Source organism: Pleurodeles waltl, chromosome 6, assembly GCF_031143425.1.
Source record: "Pleurodeles waltl isolate 20211129_DDA chromosome 6, aPleWal1.hap1.20221129, whole genome shotgun sequence".
In the NCBI taxonomy this organism is placed as follows: Eukaryota; Metazoa; Chordata; class Amphibia; order Caudata; family Salamandridae; genus Pleurodeles; species Pleurodeles waltl.
In genome coordinates, this window is record NC_090445.1 from 732,532,401 (window position 1) to 732,559,781 (window position 27,381).

A 27,381-nucleotide genomic window follows, 5' to 3' on the forward strand; every position below is an offset into this window, starting at 1 on the left:
AGTCCCTCTTGCTGGGAGCATTGAGTTTTCACCATAGGCACATGTCTATCACAAAGTTCCAGTATATGGCCTCCTCAGGTCACTTAAGGATTCTCTCTTTGCATGGCGGCAGAGTTCCATTCACTGTTGTCTGTGATGGCATCTTCTTTGTGCCTCTTCTCAGATTCAAAGTCAGAACTGAGGTTCTGATGCCAGGGGAGTCCCATCAATACTGGTTTAGGGGGCCTTAAAGGTGTGAGACAGTGGCCAATAGGCTACTGGTCCCTGCAGCTATTCTGCCCCCGAAGTGATGACTTCCTGTGGGAGTATGTCACTTTTCTCCACAGAACCCAAAATTCTTAAGGTTTGCCAACATGGCAGAACTTTCCCTTGGCTGTGCATGCCTCCCAGCCCACCCTAAAGGTGTGGCTAGCCTTCGAGGTGTAGCTTCCTGAATAGCTAATTTTCCCACCTGTCAGCATGGACAGGGCAGGAAGGGCTTTGTCCTCGAGTGGGAGACAAGAGATTACACCTCAAGGGAGTGGTGAAAGCCTTTGAAGCTCAGTGCCTTGATTACTGTAAACACTAGCCTTCCTGGGAGGGAGGAGTTGTGACCTCCTTTCTGCCCAGGTCCTTTGTCTCCATCCTGGGGGAGGTGTTAGCATGACTAGCAGGAGGGCAGACTCTTGTCTTGGCAGCAGATGGCTCAGGAGAGCCCGTCAAGGCAAGAGAAGCTAGTATCTTGGTAGGCATCTTCTAAGGACACCAGCAGGATACATTGAAACTAATCCCTGGCACGAAAATTGTGCTCAGGGTTAAAAAGCATGGTTTTGATACCAAACACAGGGGAAATCGGCTGCGCCATCGTGGAGCTGGACATTTGGGGACTGCACGGATGCCAGCCCCTGTTATCCTATAGACTGCCGGTCCCTTGCAATAGCATTACGTTTGAAATGCTATCACAGGGTCATATATGCCTGTGTATATATATCCACACTCATAAGACAGTGCAACCTGCCTCCTGGACCATAGGAAGCCTCCCTTAGGGGTGACTGACCTGTGCGCTGGGCAGTGAAGGCTCTCTGCCTGTGCTTGGTGTGGGCAGAGTCGAACTCGAGCAGACAAGCAGCTCGTGCAGGCTGACATGGCGGCTCTGCAGGCTTTGCTTTTACTTGGGTCACACAGGTTGGCTACAGCCCTGGTGACCCTTTTAACGTCCCTGTCCCCGGTACCACTGGTACCATTTACTAAAGTCTTACAGGGATGATAAAGTCCTTCCCAATTGGGTTGCAAAAAATCTCTGCACAATTTAAGGGGAAGAGCACTGGTACTGGGGTCGTGTTAGCAGGCTTCAGTACACTTTCAGGTCAAAAGCAATAGCCTCCAGCAGTAAAAGCTGGTGGGTGACCATCCAAAAAGTTAACTTTACAACACCATCTTTGAATATGTACAATGTACTCCACTGCCTCGTGGCTAAGTTCGGACTAATACCATGTACATACATTCATGCATAGATACTGTAAGGTTTTATGGATCTATTGTTTTGAATGCTTTCGTTGAGTCTAATAGTACCAAAAACAGAAAGCATTAAGTGCCTCCATTCTCCTTAGAGCATGGCCAATGATTTGTAAGGTTGGACTTTCAATGCTGCATTTAAGGGAAAATCCAGACTAAAAGTAATTTTGGAGATTCTTTTTTTTCTCAAATGTTGAGAGGATAGTTGAGCGGAGACAGCTTTTTATAGGATTTTCTATGAAACTGTAGTTTGGGGAATGGTTGTAGGTTGTGGAATTCAATGAGGTCCAAGTTTGGCTTGTGCAGTATGTACTATGGCAGTGGGTTTATTTTCGATTTGACTGTGAAACAAGGCACTCCTGACAATGTTTTGGAGAGGTGACCTCAATCCGATACAAGTGATAAACCTCGTCATGGATTTTTTTATGTACACCTCGCTAGGGTTGTATTTCAAGGTTTACAAAATTGTATGTGACGGAAAAAATGTGCTCACGGTTAAGCAACTCAAGAGTTCAATGTGTCACTTTATTTACAAAATAGGCTTTGTGTGCGAGTGTAACTTTGTAATTATTGTTTTTGCAGTAATTTGGGCAGAAACGTGTCAATAGGCAACCTAGTAGATGTTGACATTTTTGGTGATTTCTAGGCGTAGAATTGACTTTCTACGGCCCATATTTATACTTTTTGACGCAAAACTGCGCTAACGCAGTTTAGCGCCAAAAAAATTAGCGCCGGCTAACGCCATTCTGAAGCGCCATGCGGGCGCCGTATTTATTGAATGGCGTTAGCCGGCGTTAGCCGACCGGCGCTGCCTGGTGTGCGTGAAAAAAAAACACGTACACCAGGCAGCGCCGGCGTAGGGAAAAATGGCGTTTGGGCGTCCAAAAATGGGGCAAGTCAGGCTGAGGCAAAAAAACCGTCTTAACCCGATTTGCGCCATTTTTTTGGGGCGCCCAGACGCCATTAACATGACTCCTGTCTTAGCAAAGACAGGAGTCATGCCCCCTTGCCCAATGGCCATGCCCAGGGGACTTTTGTCCCCTGGGCATGGTCATTGGGCATAGTGGCATGTAGGGGGGCACAAATCAGGCCCCCCAATGCCAAAATTATTTTTTTAAAAAATACTTACCACAACTTACCTTCTCTTCCCTGGGGTGGGTCCCTCCATCCTTGGGTGTCCTCCTGGGGTGGGCAAGGGTGGCAGGGGGTGTCCCTGGGGGCTTGGGAGGGCACCTCTGGGCTCATTCTGAGCCCACAGGTCCCTTAACGCCTGCCCTGACCCAGGCGCTAAAATCCGGCGCAAATGCGGGTTTTTTAGTCCCGCCCACTCCCGGGCTTCATTTTTGCCCGGGAGTATAAATCCGACGCAATAGCATCGCAGTCATTTTTTTAGACGGGAACGCCTACCTTGCATATCATTAACGCAAGGAAGGTGCTCAAGCAAAAAAATGACGCTAACTCCATGAACTTTGGCGCTAGACGCGTCTAACGCCAAAGTATAAATATGGAGTTAGTATTGCGTCGAATTTGCGTCGAAAAAAACGACGCAAATTCGGCGCAAACGGAGTATAAATATGCCCCTAAGTGTTTAATGAGCAGCAATTTCTCAGTTTTGCATCACATTAACTTTCCATTGCAACTAAATTAGAACTTTGTGCCACTAATGAGTTACACATAATCTATATAATTTTTAGTTCTTATTGAATACTACGTACTAGTAAAAATAAAAACATCTAAAAATAAATTGTGCATTTTCAAATAACATTTTTGCACAAACACAAACTCTTTCTGTGATATTATTGTGAACACTTCACGCATGCGCCATATACCAACAGAGTATTCAGAATATCAGACAATTATTATGTAACTGCACATGGCATCATTATATTTGTTGAGTACAAATATGGTGGAATAAAGCGAGATAACTTAAGCAGAACACAGTTCTGAGGTTCACTAGAGCTCCAGAATCCAGATAATGTTGCCTGTGTCCTGTGATCAGCCATGCCTGGAACTCCCCTGTGAAATGCATGCCTGCGCGGCTTTTTCTAGCATGGCTATTCTGTGGCCTCAGACTATACCCTACATGAGGGACTAAGATTTTGTGTCTGTATTTTCTGTAATGTTGCAATTTGTTCTGCATCTCTTCTGAGGAAGAGTGAAGTCTGCATTGTCTGTTCTACATGCGTGAGGATATGTAGCACCAGTGCCTCCTCTTTGCCTTTCTGGATGTTGAGAGGAAGTGCACCATAAATATGGAACACACAATATAGATGGGACAGAATATCGAGGACAAAATATCATCAGAACATTGGGGCTTGTGCTAGGGGAAGGTGAATGCTTTCATCTATTAACTGAGGAGACAGGAGTTGGAGAGTTGAAAAGGGGAAACAAAAGTGTGAGGTTTGAATCTCCCAGCACTCAATGGAACTCCCCTGGGAAAAAGATGTTAACGTCTCATGGGCAATATCTCTGTGGAATAAACTCTGGAATAGAATATGTGAAGCATCTAGAGCCGTGAACAGTGTTCAGACACTTGTTTTCTTTTCCACAGGCTTTTTTGACACCCACATCTCAATATAGTATAAATTCAAGTAAACTCTCTGATTGCTGGTCACGTCAAGCTTCTTCAGCTGACTTATTTCATTCTCCCTTCACATGCCTTCACACACATTAGTTTAGGTTACAAGTATGGTCTCAACTTAATATTTTTCATACCAATGTATCCCTTTCTTATAAAATAGATTTCTAGGCAGTTAAATAGGGGAATTGAACACTTCTCCCTATCCTGCATTTGTTAATTGCTGTTGCTTTTACAACAAATAGCCAAAAATTGCAAAGATTCCTCTGCTATTTCCTTTCAAGCCTGGTGGTATATTGTTTGCTACTATCATCGCTTGGATAGAGCACATACCCAACCCTTATTCTTGGCCATATGCTGAGACTCTCTTTGGTTACTGTTCACAAACTTTGGAAACTCATCTGCCGCCAGTGCCCTAAATCATCATCCTACTCCTGAAGAAGTTGCTAAGCCTCTGTGAACACTCCTATAATGTTGTTAACTGTATTGGTTGTAAGTATATAATGTGTAGTCTATGTAGGATTTCTTATTTATCAGTATAATTTCCATATTAATAGTATGTATATTTACTATGCCTGTTACCGCTTTCCTTTTCCTCCTTTCTCTTTCTCCTTTGGTTTTCCTCCTTGCTTTCTTTTTACCTTATTTCTAATATTCTTAACACTGCACTGCATTATAATTCATTATTTAAACAATATTTCTTATCATTTGCTGTTATTTATATCAAATGTTATGACTTGTTTCCTAATCTCTAAGAAACCGTTCTTAACTTAAAAAGCCATAATAAAATCAAAATCTATGTTTACATACAAATGGATTCCTTGTTAGTGAGTATTCATGAAAAATACAAGAATAAAAGGTGGTCTGTGTCAGTTTCTAAATTCAAAATGTTACACTTCATCTATCACCCCGTGTGCACCACACTCGTGGTCTCAATGTACTGTTTTTGAATTTATCAGCTACTGAAACTAAAAAGAGAAGGGTGAAAGAAATGAATGGTGACATGATGACTAAAGTCCGCTGGTTACCAAATTGAAATAATTAAGCCAAAATCAATGGTGAACGAGGGTACAACCTTCATTTTCCTGAATAGGGTCTAACCCCGTATTTCGAACATTAATCCTAATCTGTCCAGCATGTGTGAGGCAGAGACTTCCTGCTCTGATTTCTGGAAGCCTTCCACCTCCTGGAGCTAAAGCCCCAACCCACTGTGCTGTGCAACTGTGTCCCACATTCCACAGGGAGAGGTAGGCTCTCTCAATCGTCATTTGGCTTCTCCAGTTACATGTTTGAGTCAGGGCTCATGAGAACCCTCTTTTATTTGCTGATAAATCACCCTTTTCCCCATGAAGAAGATGGACTGCACACAACTAAGAACAGAACTGCGGGTCCAACACGTTCTGAGAAACCAGACACTGCAGTTTGGCTGATTCCAATTTGCATTAAAGTTGTATACTTGTAATCTCATTATAGAATTCTCCAGGTAAGTTACTGGTGCCGAATATCAACAGTCTTATTCAGAGTATTGAGCACGCAACAAGACTAAAAAGTAGATTTCATCTTTTTACAAAAAGAATATCACGCTTGGAGATTATATTTAAAGTAGGGAAGGTGCTGAATGATCCAGGTGTACTACCCCACACCATTCAAGTGTCTGACTTGACCCTTTGACCTTGCTACTCCTGCAAGTTGTAGACTAAAAAGGGTGTATGGAACTTTAGGGAGCTCAAAGTAGAACCCGACTCCTGTGTTTGCAGAGGCATCAGCAATACTTCTCGCAGGGATTGCCTAACTGTCCGTGAATGAAACAACCCCCGGGGAAGTGGCCTGACACGGACTATCACAATGATGTTATCTTTTATACATGTTTGGTCACTGCTCTAAACGCCTGAAAGCAAACACAGAGTCAAAGTTTGTGGAGGGCACCAGTGCTTTATTTTCAAAGAGATTTGATACAATCCCTTGACTAATTTTACTACTTGCTATTATATTGGTCAAAAGTAAAATGTGAGGTGCTATTTTTAGTCCAAGACAAGCAACTTAAGATCTTTTCAGTGATGCAAACGTACAGAATCAGTTGAGTATTGAGTATGGTTCGCAGAAGCCTGCTGGTGTTATCATTAGTTGACACCATCAATAATATGAATGCAACAACTGATGACAAGAAAGGCTTTGTGGAACTAGTGTGGGCCATGTGCAGCTCCCGGTTGCCCGGAGGCAAACAACAAATCAACTCTATGCACCTTCCCTCTTGAACTTGCCAGCAGTCAAGGGGAAGAGAAGCTAAGAATGTTCACACCAATCAGCAATGATCTTTTCAGACGAAGCGGTGGGCCTTGCTGAGGGGATCATCGCTGCTGTAGTCTGCGGGTAGCCTGGCTGATGAACATCTAAATTCGGCCAGGTCGAAATGCGCATGATTTCCTGAGCAAAAATTTCAAGAAATGCCGGCTTCATATTTTGGACTATTTTTAGTACAAAATACGTCCTTTCATCCATTTTTGTCACATAAAAATAAGGCAGTATTACGTATGACGTGAACAGCATGTGATCACTTTTGACCTGCTCCCGCGGTAGGATTTTATCCGACCAAATTCTCAGTTATGCATAATGCCGTATTCTCAGACTTTTCGCGTTGTGACTGTAACACAATACCGGAAATTATGCAAGATAATCAAGGCATAAATTAAATTTCGCTTGGGCCTAAGTAAATCCGCGGAGGCCTGCCTCTGGGCGGTCTCTCTAAACCATCTCCCTTGTTTTACGTGTAAACGTGTGTAAATGACGGTGGCATCGCTCATGAAACATCAGAGTGCCTTTTTCTCCTGCAGCAACAGCGGAAAAAATGAAGTCACTTGAATATCAGCGGGAGTCGGGATTTGCCTGCGAGGCAATCAAACGTCCATTTTCCCCATCTTACTGATGCCAGCGCGAACGCCTCACGGACATCAAAGGAGCACACTTTAAACCCAATTTTAAATTGAAACCAAATGTTAAAAGCAGCACGATTTATCATGTTTTGATAGGCAGGCTTACGTGTCTCCTCTGTATACTTATGAAGCCTCCACCGGCGCGTCTTTTCAATTTACAGATCTCCGGTGGGCAGCGCGCGCACCTCGTTCCTCCATTTGATGAAGCCCCTCCGAGCTCGAGCGCCTCGTTAAGTGCTCCCCTGGTTTAGCTCCTGCGTTGAAAGCAGCATGGGATGAGCCACTGCACACTGCACGAGACCTTTGAAATACTGTCGGTACTATGAGTGACGCAGGTATGAGCGCTACTTACTGGGGAGAGACTGGAGATCATAGAGGGAAGATTTCAAGGAAAGGGAACATAAAAATCAAATAGACTGGGCCCCGCAGAGAAGGTCAAACCCTGGCTGTGCAGCCCGCCGCTGCAGGAAGGAGAGAGGCGGTGGGTGTCAGGGGGTAACGTTAGCAAATCAGGAGATAAACACAAATGCTCCAATGGTATTTGAAAAACGGAGGAATGGAGAGGAGAGATGGACCGGCCTCTGTGTAAATCATATGGGGCCTGAAAGCCAATGTCCCTGAATAGCCAATAGGGCTGAGGCAGAGACAATCACATAAAACGTAAACCTGAGGAAGGGAGGTGGACAGGCTTGTAGGAAAACCATGAGAGAGCCTGGAAGTCAATGTTCCTGGGAGGCCGCTAGGACTTGGGCAGAGACAATCATATCTTAGGCAGGTGGAAAACTCTTTCCAATCTTGACTTTAACAGTCTCAGTTTACCAACATGAACACTCCAGTCAAAGAGATGCAGGGCCTGATGTAGGGCGGCATTGATAATCCTCCCAAAAGCAGTTGCAACATCTTTTCCTACATAAACGTTTACACGGAAAGATTACATTTTCATCGCCAACCTCCAAAGTGGCAGCAGTAATGCCCCTGATGGCAAATCCTCTGGTGGAAATTATATTTATAGAAGAAACAACTTAAATTTTACACTAACAACTTCTTAATTCGAGCCCTTTCCAAGGATTTGTTACATCACACCATTTAACCGACCCTGAATTCCCGAGACTGTGCAGGCCACTGATACAGCGCTTGGATGTCTCGAAACAGTTGTGAGTATTGAGGCCTCATAGCTGAGTTGCCATTTATCTGAAATGTTAGTAACGGGGATACATTTTATGGCTAAATTGTCTACTGTTGAATGAGGCCACCCACCTTCCAATGAGCACTACTCTCCTTCTCCAATTCATATTACTCGAAACAAACCTTAAACACCTCACACAGGAACACCTCACGCAGGAACACTTCACACAGGAACACCTGATGCAGATCTACAAGAGGCCCACAAGATCTGAACCAGCAGGAGCCGTCTACGTGTTAGCAAAACAAGGACACACGAAGACATGCATTAATGAAGAACTGATTATAGGAACACGCAGTGAAGAAATTGCATTTTACAACTGAGAGATAATTGCAAAGAGAATATAATGAAAAATATCGAGATAATGAATTTCCCCAGCAGCAGAAAAAATCTTTAACCAATCCTGGTCTTGTCTACGTCCTTAAACTTCAGATTACACTGAGCCCTAACCCTAAACTTTAACTTAAACTCACACTTAAACCTTTCTGGAAGTACTACCCTAACACCTAACCTAATCATGCACTTCAGTATCACCCTACCTCTTCTAGTGACACGATCTCTGGCTGCATCCGCGAAAAACTTTATACTGACCTTACAAAGTTGAAGTGATAAAATCAATATGTTTCAGAGTTTCATGGATTTTCTACATTATCACTGAAAATAAAACTGTTTTTCACGTTTCTTTGCTTTCACGGACAGGGATCTGGTCCTAGGGCTCGTTCCCTTCTGACTTCCATTGTTTGCTGTACAGGGTTGTAGCAGAAGCTGGGGAAGTGGAGGGACCATTGGCACTGTGGAGGAGGATGGCTGTGGCCCCGAAGATGGGAGAGGTTGCCTTTGACCACTGTAGGGAGGGGGTGGCCAGGAAGAGGTGAGTACTACCAGTTTTGGGGCCTGCGTTCTACACAGGGCTTTCCAAGGGGACCGTAAGAGAATGTGAGGAAGACTGGAGGAATGGGGCAAGGAAGGGGCAGTGGAAGGTGAAGGAGTGATGCTGTCAGCCATTGATTTCACATGTGGATTGTCCTTCGGGCTCTGTAAAGTCAAAATGGCTAGGGTTAGATACTGCTGACTAGTATGGCGAGCGGTGAGGCACAAGAGGTACATGCTGCAACAGCATAGTGACAGAAAAAGGAGAGACAGCGGTAATAGGAAAGGAGTCCATTCCAAGCACTAAGCAGGAGACTGATGATGTAGTCTCAGAGGAGCCTCGACCTCAGGGTGGCCAACTAGTTGTGCCTTTCAACTCCAGAGTGTGCCTTCTCTCCTGTGGGGCATGCAGTACTGTCAACACCATAGGCTAATACCAGCTTTCTTGGCTTCGAGGCAAGGCCACCAGTCATGGCAGAGTTATCCCTACATCCATTGGTGGAAATGTGTTTTCTCTTTTCAACATGGTGATACATCAATTTACAGAAAACCATATCACTGCACTAGGCGTACACCAATGTTTACACCAATTTCTTCCCAATGGAACTCCATTGGCTCCCATATGTGACCACACCATCTTCAAAACCAGCTGAATCATTTGCAAAGTCATCATGATCAACAACTCTGCTTATCTTGCAGACAACCTCATCATCCCTGGTGGTTGTCAGAACACTCACTTCCAGGACACCATCAGACTGCAGACTAAGAAGTGTGAAAAAAGAGAAAAACATGGCAGTAGGCCTTATTCGTTACTTTAAAGAATTCTACATCACGATGCAGTAACCATCCACAATCCCGCTACATTTCATATCACTTGGTGACTTTATGCCTGTCTGATTCTGTACAGTGCACCGCGTTTTTTTGAGTAGGTTCACAGTATAATATTATCATACACATACACTGTCCACTATGGCTGAATGAACACTAAAGAAAGTACTTTTTTCAGAGCAAGAATGCCTTGCCCTACCTCTACTTTATTGCACAATCACCCATTTTCTATCTAATGCTAATGTAGTCCTGCTGGCATTGCTTACATTTGACTGCACCAAAACCTAGTAATGAAAGGGTGGCAGACACAGGGAAGCAGTCTTAGTGTGTAAACAATTCTAAAGACAGAGGCCTGTGGAGTAAAATAATAGGAGGGGAAAAGATGGCTTTGTGTGGACCTCTGCAGGTGGCCTGACCTACAGGACATAACAACACAGATGGGACAGGGGACGAATCAGTCATATGTCGGAGTTTATCTCAACGCAACTGCCCTTTCAGAAGTACCAGCCTGGCCTGATAATTTTCCTAACATCCAGTGCTGCCTTTGTCCTCATGTGCCCAACGCAACTCTGTTTCTGTGTTTCCTGGAGAAGTTCAGGTCAATGCACAGTCTGCCAATAGCTCCCGCCAAGAAGTTTACAGAACTGTGGCTTTGTTTTCTAATGTGATCACTTAACAGGCAATGTTCTCCGCACAACAGCAGGTGACGCCCAATAAATGCTTGATTTATATATTTTCTCTCAGTAACACAGCACATTACTAAGTAGCTAAACAATCAACCTGTGCCTGTTCTCCGAACACATTATAATCAGCTCTCCATGAGAGATGTTTGCTTAGAGATCTTAAAAACCTCATTATCAAGCTCCCAGCTTGTATAAACTCATAATCAATGGCAGGGAGTGTTTTTTTTAAGCAGCAATAGATTTTTCGCTTTGGCGTGACAGGTCGCCCTGTACAGAATAAAGGCCTAGTCTCTGGCCGCCATGTCTCAGAAAAAATGAAATGTTCATTGTGTTCTGCGAACACTAAAAGTTCTGGTGGCTTACAGCTAACACGGGCGGCTTCTTGCACTATGAATAATTTAGCCCCTGCCCCCTACCCTCCTCATGGCCCCTGGGGGTCTGGGCCCACCCCTTCCCAGACAACAATTATGGAAAGACACATCTGAACAAACAGAGGTGCCTTTTCTGGGCCAATTGACAGACCTTCCACTTGAGCTGTTGTCAATTATATGACGCCACTTTTGTTTTTCATAGAAATACATAATTACAGTAATTTAGCGGCCTGAATGAAAAATGGCTGGGGGAGGAGTTCAGGAACGCCTGCCAATCTACACATATGCACATATGGACACAGAGCACGTATCATTTTACCAAAGAGGTCTGTTCACGTTTCTGTTCACGTTGGTCTTAAGAAATACAGACAAACACATGTTCTCTGCCACCCACATCTACGTACAGTCACCCTGTCTTCTGCACACAGCTGAAGTGCACACAGCATGCATTACCAAGTGTTCTACCCTGACGCATTCTTCATCACACCCTTTTTTATGTATACTGCCTAACTGATCCCAACTATCACGCAAACATTTACACACTTTATACACTCACATCTGTATGCACACAACCCTCCTACACCTTGACAGCCCTTACACACTTATAATGGCAGTCTTTATAGGAAACACTTAGATGCATTGCACACTAGTACACAAAGACAAACGCACAAACACATCGCCAACTACTAGCCAGATGTAGAAGTACATCACACACATGATCTTGCCTCCTCCAAGGGACATGCAACCCCCTTTCACGCACAAATACAGAAAAGCACAGTCATGGTCTATCCTCCCACCATATGTGCCTTCCCATTCTCTAGCCATCTTCACACCAGATCTTGAGGTAGCACCCACACACAGACCCCATGCACACAAGACACTTAAACCAATCAAACCCTGCTTACACGTAAACCCTCTCGCCAACATCCAGATCATGGCCTTGACTTAGAATTTGACAGACTCTACTTCGTCTATCACTATTTCCACCACCCTGATGGATTAATGTCCATCAAATGCAGAAACAACCACCGGCCCAGCAAGTGTTGTGAATGGCTACTGTTGGTTTTTATGGCCATTCATGAAACTTTTCAAAAGGTTTGTTTTCAGTAAATTGGAGTTTATTTATGAAAACAAACAAAAAACAATTGACTGTATTGGCAGTGGCAAATGGAGAAAAACATTACACTGTCTACCCTAAATAGTGCAAGCAGTGTGAGGTTCATGCTCCGATTGCCCCTACTATGTAAGGTTATCAGAGACGGAGACGGAGACGAATCCAACAGGGCTCCATTGATGGAAAACGTAAGGTCTGCCGGTCTCTAAATGAGGAAGGCAGACTAAGGGTATGGTGAACTGGGTACTCTGTCGCGTTTGTGATATAGTACGTGTAGTGGATCAAACTCTAAACCCGGCCTGAAATCACCCTAAACACACAATAGCTTGTCACACACCCCCTACTAGCCACTCCCATTCATTTTCATTCCACAACAAAAAACGCATGCAGAATCACATTCACTAGTACAGTCTTACCTCATGCGCAAAATCCTCACACACATATTTCTACCTTCATACAATTTTCATTCCCATTTTTTGGCACTTCTTCATACATGAGCACACAACACACTCACACATATAAATATATACCAATTTCATACAAATATGTACTGAATAGATATCGGCTCTTGCCCCTGTCCAGCAACCAGACTCATGCATATTTATACCTATAATAATTATATATCTAAAAGTGCTCAGCTGCAGTTCAGAACTGATCTCTAATACATATACACATGCAAGCACACTAGTTCACTCATATAAACAAATAACAAATTAAAGGACCAGGGGCATAGCTTAGTTGGAGAGATTCAGTGGGAGGAGGGGAGCGAATCTCTGATCTCCCACCTTAAAGCGCATGGGCTGCAGGGTTCAGTAGTGGTATGACCAAGGTTCGGGATAGACTGTTTCCAAGAGAAACAGGGTCATTACTGATTTGCAATAGGGTTGGAATGCTACACTAGGTGAGTGTCACAGGTTAGACTATTTGCAAGCACTCATCCCATCACCTTTTAGACACTGTGGGGGTCATTCTGACCCCGGCGGGCGGCGGTTGCCGCCCGCCTGGAGGGAACCGCCATTTGGCCGCACCGCTGTCAAAAGACCGCTGGTCCCATTCTGACCTTCCCGCTGAGCCAGCGGGCGCTACCCAAGGTAGCGCCCGCCGGCCCAGCGGGAAGGAGCCCTGCAACACAGAAGACGGCTCCGAATGGAGCCGGCGGTGTTGCGGGGGTGCGATGGGTGCAGTTGCACCCGTCGCGCTTTTCACTGTCTGCTAAGCAGACAGTGAAAAGCTTAATGGGGCCCTGTTAGGGGGCCCCTGCACTGCCCATGCCAGTGGCATGGGCAGTGCAGGGGCCCCCAGGGGCCCCTAGGCACCCGTTACCGCCAGCCTCTTCCTGGCGGTGACAACCGCCAGAAACAGGCTGGCGGTAAGGGGGTCAGAATCCCCATGGCGGGGCTGCTTGCAGCGCTGCCATGGTGGATTCGCCCAGCCGGGGGTAAACCGGCGGGAAACCGCCGGCCCCGGTTTTCTGACCGCGGCTTTACCGCCACGGTCAGAATGGGCAAGGAAGCACCGCCAGCCTGTTGGCGGTGCTTCCGTCATTCGCGGCCCTGGTGGTCTTTGACCGCCAGGGTTCGGAATGACCCCCTGTATGCCTGGAAACTTGGGACTGGCACAGCTTTCCAAGTCTAATACTGCCAAGGGTTTCAATTCCAAAAGGTAGGAAATTTGCACCCACTCATGGAGTACATCTATGGGTTTAGATTTGCTACTTTCTTGTTAAACATGTTTTCTTATCCATTTGAGATCCAGATCCAAAACTGAACAATTTAAAACCTCTTAGTGAAATGCAAACAGCAATAAAAACCAACACTGAGATCACAGACCTGAATAAGGGCCCCCACACCCAGCAACCAATCCAGTAAAGCATTTATTTGGGGGTTTCACACCTAACACACCCTATTTGAAGCTACACCTCTGTCAAGGATTTAAGTACTACTTTTGCCACCAAATGGTTTACTGATAATAAATAGCTCAGAAGTACAACGTTCCACATCCTCGGCTCCCACATTTTGTCCTCCTGTGCCCTAGCCATTAACATATAACGACTCTGTAATTCAGTGATCACTAAGATTCACAGAGTAGGAATGAATGTTACTTTCAACCAGTGTAATACTCTTTTCCTTGAGGAATACATAGTCCTGGCCAAAATTCCCAACTTGCATAGGGAATTAACCAACATCCAGCCATCATGGAGAGAGTTCCATCCCCAGCAGAAGGATGGGTAAATGATGGGAGTATTTGTGTCTATGTATGCTGATGAAGCACAGTGCTTTAACCCAGTATCTCTGACAAAGACACAATAGAAACAAAAATGTATTTATAAAATGAGTTGGCTAGGTTTTTAAATATATTGTTGATAAATTATTTTTCAAATGAGACTAAAGCCCTTAACAGATCACAATTAGAGAAATCAATTTGAGTAGCCCTAACTGCATAGATCATTTTGAAGGCCAACTCACTCTGAATCATCTGAAGTCAATTTTGATGCTAGAATCACAAAATCTATTTATGTCTCTGTGGTGGCCATTTGTGTGACAGGAGGGGTGGAGCAGTGGGGGCGAGAACTGTGGATCGCAGAGGAGGAGCAAAGGAAGCAGGGAACACTATGAGGGAAAGGAAGTTGGGAGGGGGTGTGGGAGGGACCTCTTGGTCGCTAAGGTGAGGTATCAGACCAGAAGGAGGAAAAGGGGAAGGAGAGAGAGAAAAAGAAAGGAGAGAAAGAGGAAGGGAGCAATGGAGGAATGAAAAAAATGAAAAAAAATGAAAAAAATGAAAAGAAGGATATCTATGAGACCGGCTCTGAACCGAGAGGGACCTCGGGAGGAGCAGAGAGCTGTTGACCGGGGGTCTAAACTTATGGAGCCGGTGCGCTGGGCACACCCCGGTAGGGAGGGGAGCAGACGTATAAATCACTTAGGGAGGAACCAGCTCACTAGGGGGGCCAAGGGGAAAGTGGAGGGTAGGGATGGGGTGAGTTTGCTGAGGTCAGGGACTCATTCTCATTGGGGTGAGGAGAGCCCCAAGGAGACAGAGTATCAAAGTACTCAGTTGGTCCAGAAGATTCAATTTGAGGATGAGTGGCATGGGGCAGGTGATGTAGTTGTAACGAGCAAACAATTATCCCTCTCTGCTAAGAGACTGGTGGTATTGTGGCATTGTTGAGACGTTGTGGCGATACTCCACTGTTATCTAGAATTGGCATGGCGTGAACAAAGATGGGATGGGACGTGGGGTGTTTCACCTAGGTCATATGAGGAAAAGTGCCTGGCACAGTTATAAAGAGTTGGGGGGCTCTCATCTAGGGAGTGGGCGTAAGAAGACAGCCATCGTCATTACGGGGTAACAGTGCCTGAGTGCTCTTTAGAGCATTTTGCACAAGGACATTGAAATTAATGCAGTCATGATTGTGGAATCTGAAAGCTGAGTAGAGGCATAGAAAAGAAAATGGAAAATGGGGCATTCCACAGACTATTCCGATGCATTGCAATTACACGGCACTAAGCACAGCATGAAGAACAGTATTGAGAGATAAGCATGTATAACCTCTAACTGTACAGGATAGAGGGGCGAAAGCCCCCACATCAGTCTCAGGTCACATAATAATACAAAAATACAAACATTTGTCTCATAGCTTACATCACTGCTTAACAATCATTCATTGCTGAATAGCAGGGTAGTCATTAACAGGCTCTAAACAAGAACAGAGAGAAGAACTATGCAATGAAACAGTTGCAACTGTAGCGGTGAGGATAAAAGAGGGATACTTAGCTGCCCACCGTGTAGGTACCATAGAAGCACCCAGGTAAGTGCTGCAATGTCCGCTTTAAGAAGGTTGGACTCAGCCTCGTGGAGGGAGGGGTTTCAGTGGGGATCTCAATTTGTCCATGCCCTTGTACTGAATAAGGGCTGCCATTGCCTGGAAGGCAGTGTCCCTGCCATCTTGAGATCTTGGAGGGTGTTCAAGGGTCCTGCCCATTTTCTGGTTCACAAGGGTGATCCAGTGGTCGGCTAAGGTGGCTTGGGGAGAGAAGGTGTCTGGGGAAGTGGGCGCAGTCGGTGTATCTGTGGGTGAGTGGTCCATTGTCTGGATGGTGAGGCTATCCATATACAGGCTCATTTCATCCAGGACAGAGAAGTCCTTGGACCTGCCATCCTTTGTTATCCACATGCGGGCAGGTTCGAACAGTCCAAATTTGACATCCAGGTCCCTCAATTGAGGTCGAAGGGCCAGGAATGCCTTCCGATTGTCCCAGGTTTCTTGGGAGAAGTCTGTCGCTATGCGGATTCCATGCCCCTCGAAATTGTACGGGCCATGGGAACGGTCAGCAGTTAGCTTACTTGTTCATGTCTAAGGAAGCATGCAATGATGTGCCACTCTTCCCCAGGGGCGTTGGAGTTCCAGTGGGTGGGAGAATACTAGGCAAGGAAGGCTAGGGAGGAGGTCCCTGAGTAAGACCATGATGTCTGTGCCCTCCGCTTGTTTCGGGAATCCAAAGAAGCAAACATTATCTCTCTGGCTTCTGCCTTTTAAGATCATGAGTTTGTTCTGGAGGTGCTACAGTTACTGGTCTCTGTCTGGCATGGTATCCAGTCTGCCTTCTATGGCTGTGAGTCGGTGGTCGAACTCTGTCACTCTGACCGTCATGTCCATCCGGATAGATTTGGATTCTTTGGCCAGGTCCGTGATCTTAGAGTCCATGACCTCGAGGTGGCAGCCCACTGCCTTAATTTCCTGTAGTATGTGGAGCTTACAGAGGCTTGCAGAGGCTTCATTTGGACCAGAGACAGTAGATGTTTGCGAGGAGGCCATGTTGCGTTATTGAGAAATGGCTTCAGAGGAAGCAGCTGACAAGCTGGGTGGCCAGAGGATTTGCCAGTGGACATTGCCATGATAGGAATTGGTCGAAGACAGTACACGGTCCCCTGGGATTGGGGTGATGGGAAGGAGTGACCGAAGAGTAGTATGCTGACTAGCCACAGAGTGCGGAACGGAGGGAGATGACCCCCAATATCGTAGGCAGTGAGAGAAAGAACAGATTGTCCTGGTACAAAGGCATGTTCTAACATTATCAATCTGTTGGTGGCACTGGCCCCATGTTCCCAGTGGTGCCATCATATCAGTTAACAATGGCAGATCGTGGTGACCCCACCTGCCATGGTATAGGTGGGAGGAGGCAATTCGGAATCACAGGGTCACTAAAAGCACTGCAATGGCGGATGAGAACTCAGTCCACGGGTGAGGGAATGGGGGGCATGCACAGCCTGGCATGAGGACGTAGTATGCACCCCTACAGCTGTTACAGCTTCCCAGAAGACTGAGTGGTGCTGTGCACATCGTGCAGTTCTGGGAGGTCGTACAAAGTGGGCAAATTAATGCGTTGTGTTCCTGGAGGAAGAAGGGGCCTCCGATCCCATGAAATGGAGCTGTGGCCCCTGTCACATCGAGGCGCGAGGGCTACTCCATGGGGACTCAGGGTTGCTGGTATGAAGAGTGCCACGCATGATCTCTCCCCTGGGGATGGATAATGCTGTCTGAGGGTGCAGCTGACCAGGGAAGTGGGCATGCAGATTGGTGCTCCGTGGCCCTCCTGTCCAGCGTAATGCAAGGCTGTGGGACCACTCACCCGGTTGGCACCGTAGAAGTTGAGGGCGTTAGGGCAGCCCTGTGTGTGGAGGCAAGCCGCCAGACCTAACTGGCGAGTCTGTGGTTGCCGCATCAGGGAGAAGAAAATCGAGCTCGCAACTGTCCACATTGCCACAGCCCCAGGCACTGCTCCAAGGGCCGAGGAGCGCGCAGGAGTGCCGCAGCCCCTCAGGAGATCCTCTCCTGTCGTCGGAGTTTTACTGCGGCAGTGGGGTGGGTGCGGGAGCGGAAGATAGGGGGCCCCCAGGGCCCTGCCAGCTCTGCCGCCGCCTGAGGTGCACACCGGCAAGTGGAGCTTTTTCAGCAAGCAGCCGTTCTTCCCGTGGCCAGACCACGCCCCAATACACAGCTGTTGTTGTGTTCATCGCTAAACGAAACAAATAGCACCACCTTGTGGCACACTGCCATAAATTCCCAGTGTTGACAATTAAATGCCAGTGCCGAGCACCAGAAGCCACCGGCTCAAATTAAGCATTGCTGCAAGGTTATTCTTGGGAAAAGAAACAAGATGCAATGGGTTGTGGGTTGACAAACCAGTGATATTCTCAGTGTAGAATCCACAGATTTACAGGGACGTAATGTAGGCCCCTGAAGACATGCAGTCCTTGTGGGTGCACGCCCAAACCCTTCAGGGGCCTTCCAACCCATCAGGGGTCCCCATTCTACCAAAGTCCAAAGAATATCTGTAAGATACATGTGACTCCGGGGACCCTCTTCACATTCAGAAAGTAGGCCATGAATTTATACATTACACCACTGCATATTAATGCACTTTTCCACAGGGGTCATGTTTGAGTGGTTTATTTTGCCAGCTGACCAGCTTTTTATGGGCCAAAAAATCAGGCATCGTTTAGTCAGGGAACTGAGTTCACTCAAGTGTACGCTGCAGCTTTGAGTTTTAGTTTTTCTCAGAGCGTCTCTGTGCTAGTGACTTTCTTTATTATAACAAGAATGAATCTGAAGTAAACATATTTAAGAATACCCTCAACTCTTTAATCAATGTGCTTTGTGCTGTACCTGCTATTTTCTAAAAAATAGAAATGTCTATGATCTTCATAAGATTTTATAATAAACGTTATGTTTTATCTGCTTGTCTTATCTGACTGTGGGAGCATTTAGACCTTGGCATGTGGCATACCAAGTCAGACCCTTGCCTCCACTCTCTACGGTAGGTGTGGTCACCATACCCATAGATGCCTGTCTTGGTGATGGGGATCTCTGCTGCTAGTTTGGCAAATCCGCATTTGTCATTGCTAATGTTGAGCAGATCATAAATGTTTTTGGAGAAACTCTTGGCCTTTATTTTAATTATTCAGAAAAAATCCACAAAGCAAGAAGGCTATTTCTAAAAAAAAAAAGTAAAAAAAAACCTCCTCTGACCTGCAGACATTTTTCTCTCTGCACTCTGTGGCCATTATGAGCTTTCCTCAATTTCATCGGTCATGCTTGACATGGCGTACCTAATCATAGAAATGATTGATAGTTGCCCTGTCCTAAATAGGGGGTGATTTGTACTGTGACTTGTCGATCCAGAGATGCACGAGCATCAAGATTTTTTTCTAGGAGAGGAGCAAGCCAAGACTCTGCTGGCAGAAACACAACATTTCTCTTGCATCTATACAAGATGGAGGGACCACAAGGTCAAAGGATGAGGCATTTGCCATTTTTGGCTGATGCACCCTACACCTGCCAGCTTCCAAGTAATCCCCTAAATCATTTGGCTTCCTTTAATGCACTTATCACTAAAGCAGAACAGAAAAGCAGAAATTATGTTATTAACAGTGCATTTCCTAATTAGTCCATTAGACTACTACTATTTAGAGATGAAAAAGTCTTGCAATGCACTCCAAATATCCTTAAGTTTGTATTTTAGAATTGCCTGTTCCTGTGTATTTAATTCCCACATGTCGACTTGTTATCAGCTCTCTTGTGATTTATGTATGGGCTAGTCTTGAGGTGAGACCATCATTCACCTGTTGCACTGAGTGCGTAACACATCTCCTCATTCTTTTAAAAAAAACACTAAAAGTTATTTCACCTTTAATAATGACCAAATCTTGGCCTTACTGACTCACGGCCTGATTCAATACAGAAGGTTTATGATTTTCCAGGAGTAAGTCGGACCAGCCTATGGAAAAAGCTCCTAGAATCAAGCCTTGAGCCTTCTCTTTTTCTAGTATGTACGTCACACCTAAAACACCCAATAAGAAATCCAATGAAGAAGATAAATCAACTGACACATTATTATCTTTCCCCTAAGACTCCGCAGAACTCTGCTATGTTCACTGCAATGAGGGCAGTTATACTTTTTATGAAGAACACCTATTTCATTTTGCAAGCTATAAAGGATAACATGAATTTTTTGGGGGTAAAATACTAAAAATAAGATAACCAAAGGTAAGTGATATGGGCCGCTCCTCCTATATACCTTGGAGCACAGAAAAAGCAAACTCTTCAGCATTGGCTATTGAAAAGTTGGAGAATGGAAACAAGAGGGATATTATCATGATATGCAGAATTTCAGGGAAGCCAAAGCTTGAAGTTCTGTCTAATTTCAAAACTGACTTGATTCATCAGATCCTCTGCATCTCACTTAAGCATACGGTTGAATTCATCCATCACCAACATATGGTCAAAAACCCTTATATAGGCTTGAATGTTTTTTTTTTTAACCAAAACCAGAGTCAAAGGGGTTAACTTAGTAAGCGAGTTCAAATCACATTGAAGAGACCTTGTGTCTATTAGGAGAGTTATTTCCTCATGTAAAGTATCTATAACTTTGAACAGGCCTGGATTATTTCTGTACGTATAATGAACATAACATGCAATCTGTCAGGCAATAAACATCGGTTTTCGCATGTACATTTAACTTTACTTAGGTAGTAAACTTGGATTTGGCCTTTACACTGTAATAACAAATATGTGAATGTGTGTTTACTAGTCCAGTTGCTCTAAATAAAATGGGTTATTGAGCCACATTTATTTTCAGTGCCATGGCCTGGAATATAAATTTATGTCATAGCAGTAAAAATAAATGTAACCCAACAACCTATTCTATTACGAATAACTGTACTAATAAATGCACATTTCCATATTTAGTACTAGATTAATATACATCTATGTATTTCATGCACAGTAGTGGCCCCCAGCTTACAATTCAACCATGAGTCAATACGTAGTATATTACACATTTGCACACATATATTCAAATATGTATGTACATATATACACAAATATGGGTGTGTGTATAAATATAAATTAATATGCATTATAAATTACATATTTATATGCTATGGGTGAGTTTTGGTAAATTAATTAACTTAATGTAGGTATTTTCTATTTAAATGTATGCATTTGTACAAAAAAAAACGATTTGAAGTCATTTATGATATAATGTTTCTTAGTTACATTTATTTTTCTAAATTACTCCTTTAAAACTTAAAACATGTATTGTTTATTATTTTAATTTCATATGTAAGCAATTTATTCATGTTTCTAAAAAAGAAGTTACAATATATTTAAAAAATCTTGTTAAAAATAATCTTTCATTTAAATGTAAACATTATTATATAGATTTTTTAATATCAAATGTTCGATATATTTGTACACTGAAGGGTCTTATTATAAGTACTCCAACATACCTTTGTGATTAGGCTGCTTTTTTGTAGTACATATTTTGGCCAAGTATATTTTTAAAATGCAATTAGTTATGAGTTACAGCATTCCATTTACGAATGTGGGAAATGCTGCAGAAGTACTATTGCAAACACTTTTCCGTGTCTTTGTGAATTAGTCCTTGTAGGTCGCTGAAAGAGGCAACAACGTTTGGAAAATTCTGTGAACTGCGCTGGTATTAACTCTGTGCACCCAAAGTATTGTGTTTCTAGACTCCTTCCTTCCAATTTCATCCCTGGTGCCTCTTCTTTTTGTCCCCTATGGGACCCCTACACCTCTCATATCAGATTATAGTGTAGTTCTTGTAAAAGGCTTAATGGCCGCCTCTTTTCTATACTCGAAGTGCTGGTAGGGAGGCGATTGTCAATATTTTGGTTGTGGTTCGCTCTTTTACTGGTGGTTAAATTATATCGAAGATCCATTAATGAACCTCCTGCTTAATATCTTTTCTTCTAAGAAGCTTGTACTTGCATTTCAAATTTAGATTTTTATGTTTCCAGTTAGACATTGTCTTTTCAACAATAAGACAAGTTGTTGAACAGGAAACAAATACAGCAGCAGTACTGCTGGACAGGGAGACATTCTTCTCTTTCATCTTCTAGAATGATCAAAGTAATTTCGATGTAATTCTCTGTCTGGATGTTAATATTAATGTCGAGGTGCTGGCCCGAGGCGGCCGAAGACGGGAAGGACTTCTAAATTAAACCGGTGTCGGCTCTCTGACTTCCACTTCTTTCATGTAAGCACTGTGATAAATGTGAGCGGTGGGAGGGGGAGGTGCAGCTGTAGAAAATATACATTTGATGTACGTACATGCACGTGCTCTTTCAGCATATGCAGGTGTGTGTGGGTACTGAGTCCTGGCAGCATTATTCTTGGAGGCTAGATTGTGTTTGTGTAGCTGCTAGGTATCCAGGACAGTGCATGTGAAGTGTGCATTTGGGGTGTCCCTACAGGCAGAGCTATGTTAATGGCTGTTTGTAAATATGTAATATGTAGTTTGATGTCCATAATTGTAGGCATGGACCAATGGCGTAGCAAGGGTGCCTTGGGGCCTAATGCAAGCTAGGTAGTAAAAGACACCCATAAATGCTGTGCAAAGGACCCCTGAAACTCCTAGCCCCTTTTCCACTGGACCTGCTGTACCATTCATAATTCATTTTTTATGTACTTAATTATAAATATTACAGACCAGGCCTCGTGTGTCTGAGCACTGTACAACAAATTGAGTAACAAAACTTTCACATTACAGGACAAGAAGCAGCACAAACTGGAGAAGTGAACTACATGTAACACGGAAGAGATGGAAGAGAACATTTATTAAAAATGACATTTTAATTTTAACACTTGGGCGATCCCTGGGGTCCTCCCCATCTAAGCCAGGTGATGCTACACCTGACCTTTTATGGCTTCCTCCTTTTTTTTAAACATATTGCTGGAACTGAGCCCCTACATGTTGCAATGGCAGCTGCAATATATCTGTCCAAGTTGCGGCCAGGTTCGCATACCTGTTTGGGAGTCACTGTTACAAAATACATAAAAGGAGAAAAAGTTCCCTAATCCAACTATAACATATTTTACATAAAACACAAAGGGAGAAAAAGCTCCCTAATCCAACAACAATACGTTATTTATTTTAAATTGGGTCCATGGATGGTCTACAAACCCGGGTTTACAGCCAGATATCTCTGTTTCTAAAACTGACTGACAGTTCATCTCAACTTCAGAAATCACTTTTCTTATGGTCATTCCTTAAAAACTATTGAACAGATTTATAACAAAACAAGGAAAGGCACTTCCTTGAAATTCGAATTTCAAGTCAGGTCTACTGTAATTTCGTTCACCTGCTTTCTCTGAAGTCAAGTTTAAAATTTCCTTTGAGAGTTTAAAGGGAAATGTCACTTTTTTAACTACCATTTGACCAATCTGCACAAAACTTGCAGTACCAAACCCAAATCAGATAAACAATATTTTTGGAAAACTTTCTGCAGATTAATCGAACAGTGCCAACGTTATTTGCAAAACTAAAAATGGCCTTTCAAAGGAAAGACTAATGTAAACATTACTACAAAGATACTATTGTTGCCTTTGAACTACCACCTTTAATATATGTAGAGCATACCTAACAGGTATAATATGGTCCAGCATTGCCAGTGAGGGGCTCTGGTGAAATTATAAACCACATGGCTGAAGGCCGGGTGGTACCAAAGCCTATAAGTGGCAACATAGGACCATATTAAACATGGTTATCTAGTGGGTTTTTTCATAATACATGTTTATTTTGGGATAGCTTGCTTGAAAATGTTTTATCTTGATCAGAATTGGAATGCTTAGATTTTGTTTACCTTTCTTGAAAATATTGTTGATAAAACTATAGGCAATAGTGAGGTCAACGGATTTATGCAATTCTATCCCTGCAACATTTAATGCATGATTATAGATTTACTGCATTTGGCACATAATCTCCCAGATAATTTGCTAAATTTATAGATATAATAAAAAATGTTGTTTCTAGCTCAAACGAATGAAAGTAATAATGATGAAGAAAGTGCTGCATAATTTATTTTTTTGCCATATCATTTAGATACCCTCGCGGTATAATTTGGATCCATGCTGCATAATCCTACTTGACAATGTCTGCAGATTCGTTTGTGGCTGTCATGATGAAATCTGTAATTCAGTCAACCATGAAATATTTTCGATTTTTCATGTTTCCTTGTACTACATTGCTTTTGTACCACTTCATTTTCTATGTGTTTTGTACCATTGTGTATGTGTGTGTTTTATATATATATAAAATTAAGCAAAGCAACTTTCACAAAAAATTGAGAGAATTGCCATTAAAAAGTTGGGGGCAAAAACAGCTAAGCACAATTAAATGTTGTTTGTAGCAGGAATGGGCTGCTCCTGTTGGCAACCAGTGGCAGGTTGCCACTTTGTGGTGGGTTGGTCACAGGTCCTGGTTACAGTGCTTGGCTGTAGGCTGAAGGCCTTGCACAGCAGGTTGAACTACTCAAGGGATGAGTGCCAGCATGGACCACAGACCAAACCCTGCAGCCAAACCACACAGGGGTTGGTAGCTTGCACAGGGCTGGTTACAGAGCCTGGATACAGTTTAGGACCAGTGGCCAAGCACAGCAGTGCATGCCCGAAGGCTGCCTGCAGTAGCAGTTAGCAATAAAGTGGATAGTAAGAAAAACTAGAAATGCACTAAAAACACACTTCAACTGGGTAATGATTCTAGTGCAAACAAAGAAATGTATCAGTTATGGTTAGAAATGCACAAACCAACCACCAGAAAGCTGTATAATTAAAACTCATAATATGGAAACTATTTCACAGTGCCCTGCAAAATATGAATTTCATTATCATAATAACAGGCTCCAAAACACTTTGTTGAGCGTTACTGCTGTCAGGACTACTAGGATTATGTATCATGAAGGACCAACGGTGCATCAAGGATATCTAAATTATGCAATCAAAATGCAAATGATGCAGCACATTTTCTGACAGAATTAGTTTCAACCATCAGAGCTAGAAAAAACATTGTTCTGAAATCATCAATTTTTGCAGCAAATATGGTAAATTAGTAATTATGTGGTAATTGTTGTAGCCACAGAATCACATAATTCCACTGCTTCATTAACAATTTATTCACGAAATGTAAACAAATCCTAAATATTCTAATCACAATTAGTGCTCATTGTTAGCTGTACTTTTGAAGAACACAACTTTTTCAAGTTAACTACCCCAAAATACACATATAATATAAACAAATACATTATGGGTACCATGTTTAATATTGTTGTACTTTGCCATCTTGGGGTTCTGGTGACATTTATATTCTACTCAACCTTTTGCTTGACATCATCGAGTGAGAAAAAGAGCAAGTGTGTGTGTGCTTCACCATGATATTCTCCACATACTCTGTCAATAGCGACTTGAACAACCCTGTAATCACATATAATGTTGAGGATTGAACATACTTATAATTACAATTACAGACAGTCTCAGTGGTGACTTGAGCATCATTAGCTACACACACTGTCTGTGTGAAGATTTGAACATTATCTTCATGCTCTGCCTTTATGGGAACTTAAACATGCTTACCTTCAAACACCATATCTATGATGTCTTGAACATCCCAATAACCACGCACTATCTCTGTGCAGACTTGAGCATCCTTAGATTCACACGTTATCTGTGTTGAAACTTTAACATTGTATTTATACACTACGTCGGAGCTTGAACATGCTTAACTTCGCACACACTATCTCTATGAGGTCTTAAACATCCCATTAACCGCACAGTATCTCTGTGGGTACTTGAAAATTGCTATAATCTCACACTATCATTGTAGGGCTTAAACATTATTTTTCCAAGCTAACACTGCAGGGGTCTTAGGTCATGGTTGTTGACAGCAACTGTGAATAAAACAATTATACTATTATAATCACATATGTCCTCTGTGGGTAGCATAATACACCATCTCTAGGTAGACATTAACATTACATGCTATTCCTAGGGAGATGTAGTCTAAAAGCTACTTTGCCATAATTTAAAGTGCTCTGAGTTCTAATTGGCCGTACTGCTTGATTTCATCATTCAATTTATCTATATGTCAGTCCCTTATCTCCTAAGGCTTTTAACGCTAAGCAAAAAGTTGCATACAGTTTTAGTTTCTGTTCTGCAATCTTGCTATATTACATTTTCTGATGCAGTATTAATATAATACATCAATTATGTACACCTAAGATACACACAGCCATTCAATTATGACTAGATTTAGATTGTGATGTTATTTGCGTACACTGCTGATAAAATAAACATTTTAAAATGTCCCCATGTCTGTATTCCAACACAAATGATAATTATGGAGCAAGACCCCATAAGGATGGTAACACACATTCAAGTCACTACAAGGATATCTTTGTGTACAAGATTAAATAACAACATATTAGCAGATTTGAAGCAGGATCCTGAATTATTATTTTTTCTTAACATTTTTCCGTTCCTGGTATATTTTTAAAATGAAGGAAGCGTTAGTCCCCAAAAGGCAAGGGTTCATACATAGTCCCCACAAGAATGGTGTGTGTGTGTGTGTGTGTGTGTAACCATCCAAAATGCTTCTGGGTACCATTCAATATTTTGCATCCCACCTTAGCGATTGAAGAAGAGGACCCACCTTAATGGTAGAAATAGTCCCATTCATATTTGGGCATTCAGTCTATATCCCTAAGCCACTTTCCAGTGCATGGGAACGCTAGCAACCAAGAATTCATTCTGACTTTCCTGTGTCTCATCAGCGAGATGCCCCTGAAGACAATTAACATCACACCATAAAACAGTTTTTTCACCCCTAAATATTTGAGTTCATATATAGAGCAGTTACATACAATGGTGCTTTTCCCAGAGTACAGGTACTGTGAAGGGCTCTAACATGTCCCCTTTATGTAAAATTGTTTATGTACAAATTTCTGAATAATTGTATTGTGAATATGCTGATTTGAACCAAAGCATAATTAACCAGTCCATGTTTGGGCTGTTGGAGCAATAGTATTGTGTAGAAAATAGATCAAGAGAAGACCTAGGCCTGCTTGTAAATTCTTTAAATTCTGTACGTGACCACCTCAAACTCACAGTGGTTACTGGGATCGCAAAGGAGAACAGTTTCGATCTGAAGTGTTCAATTAATGCATAGCAATTCTGCATGGATTTCTGTATACAGCTCACACATTTTTAATAATGTTTAATAATTTATGCAGTGAATGTGTGGGGTTCTCAGGAACAGTCTAGCAAACTGATGAATAGTTGTGTGTCCCGGGGGACTCCCATTTGAATTCAGATGCCCCACTTTAAATCTCACAGTGGCTCAGTGAACTTTTGCAACCACTCCAAGGATCTGTGTTTGACCTCATAGTCTCCAAATCCCATTGATTCTACTCAGCTATTCATCCTTCCAAGGGCAATGAATGAACACCACTGAACAGGGTATCAATAAACAT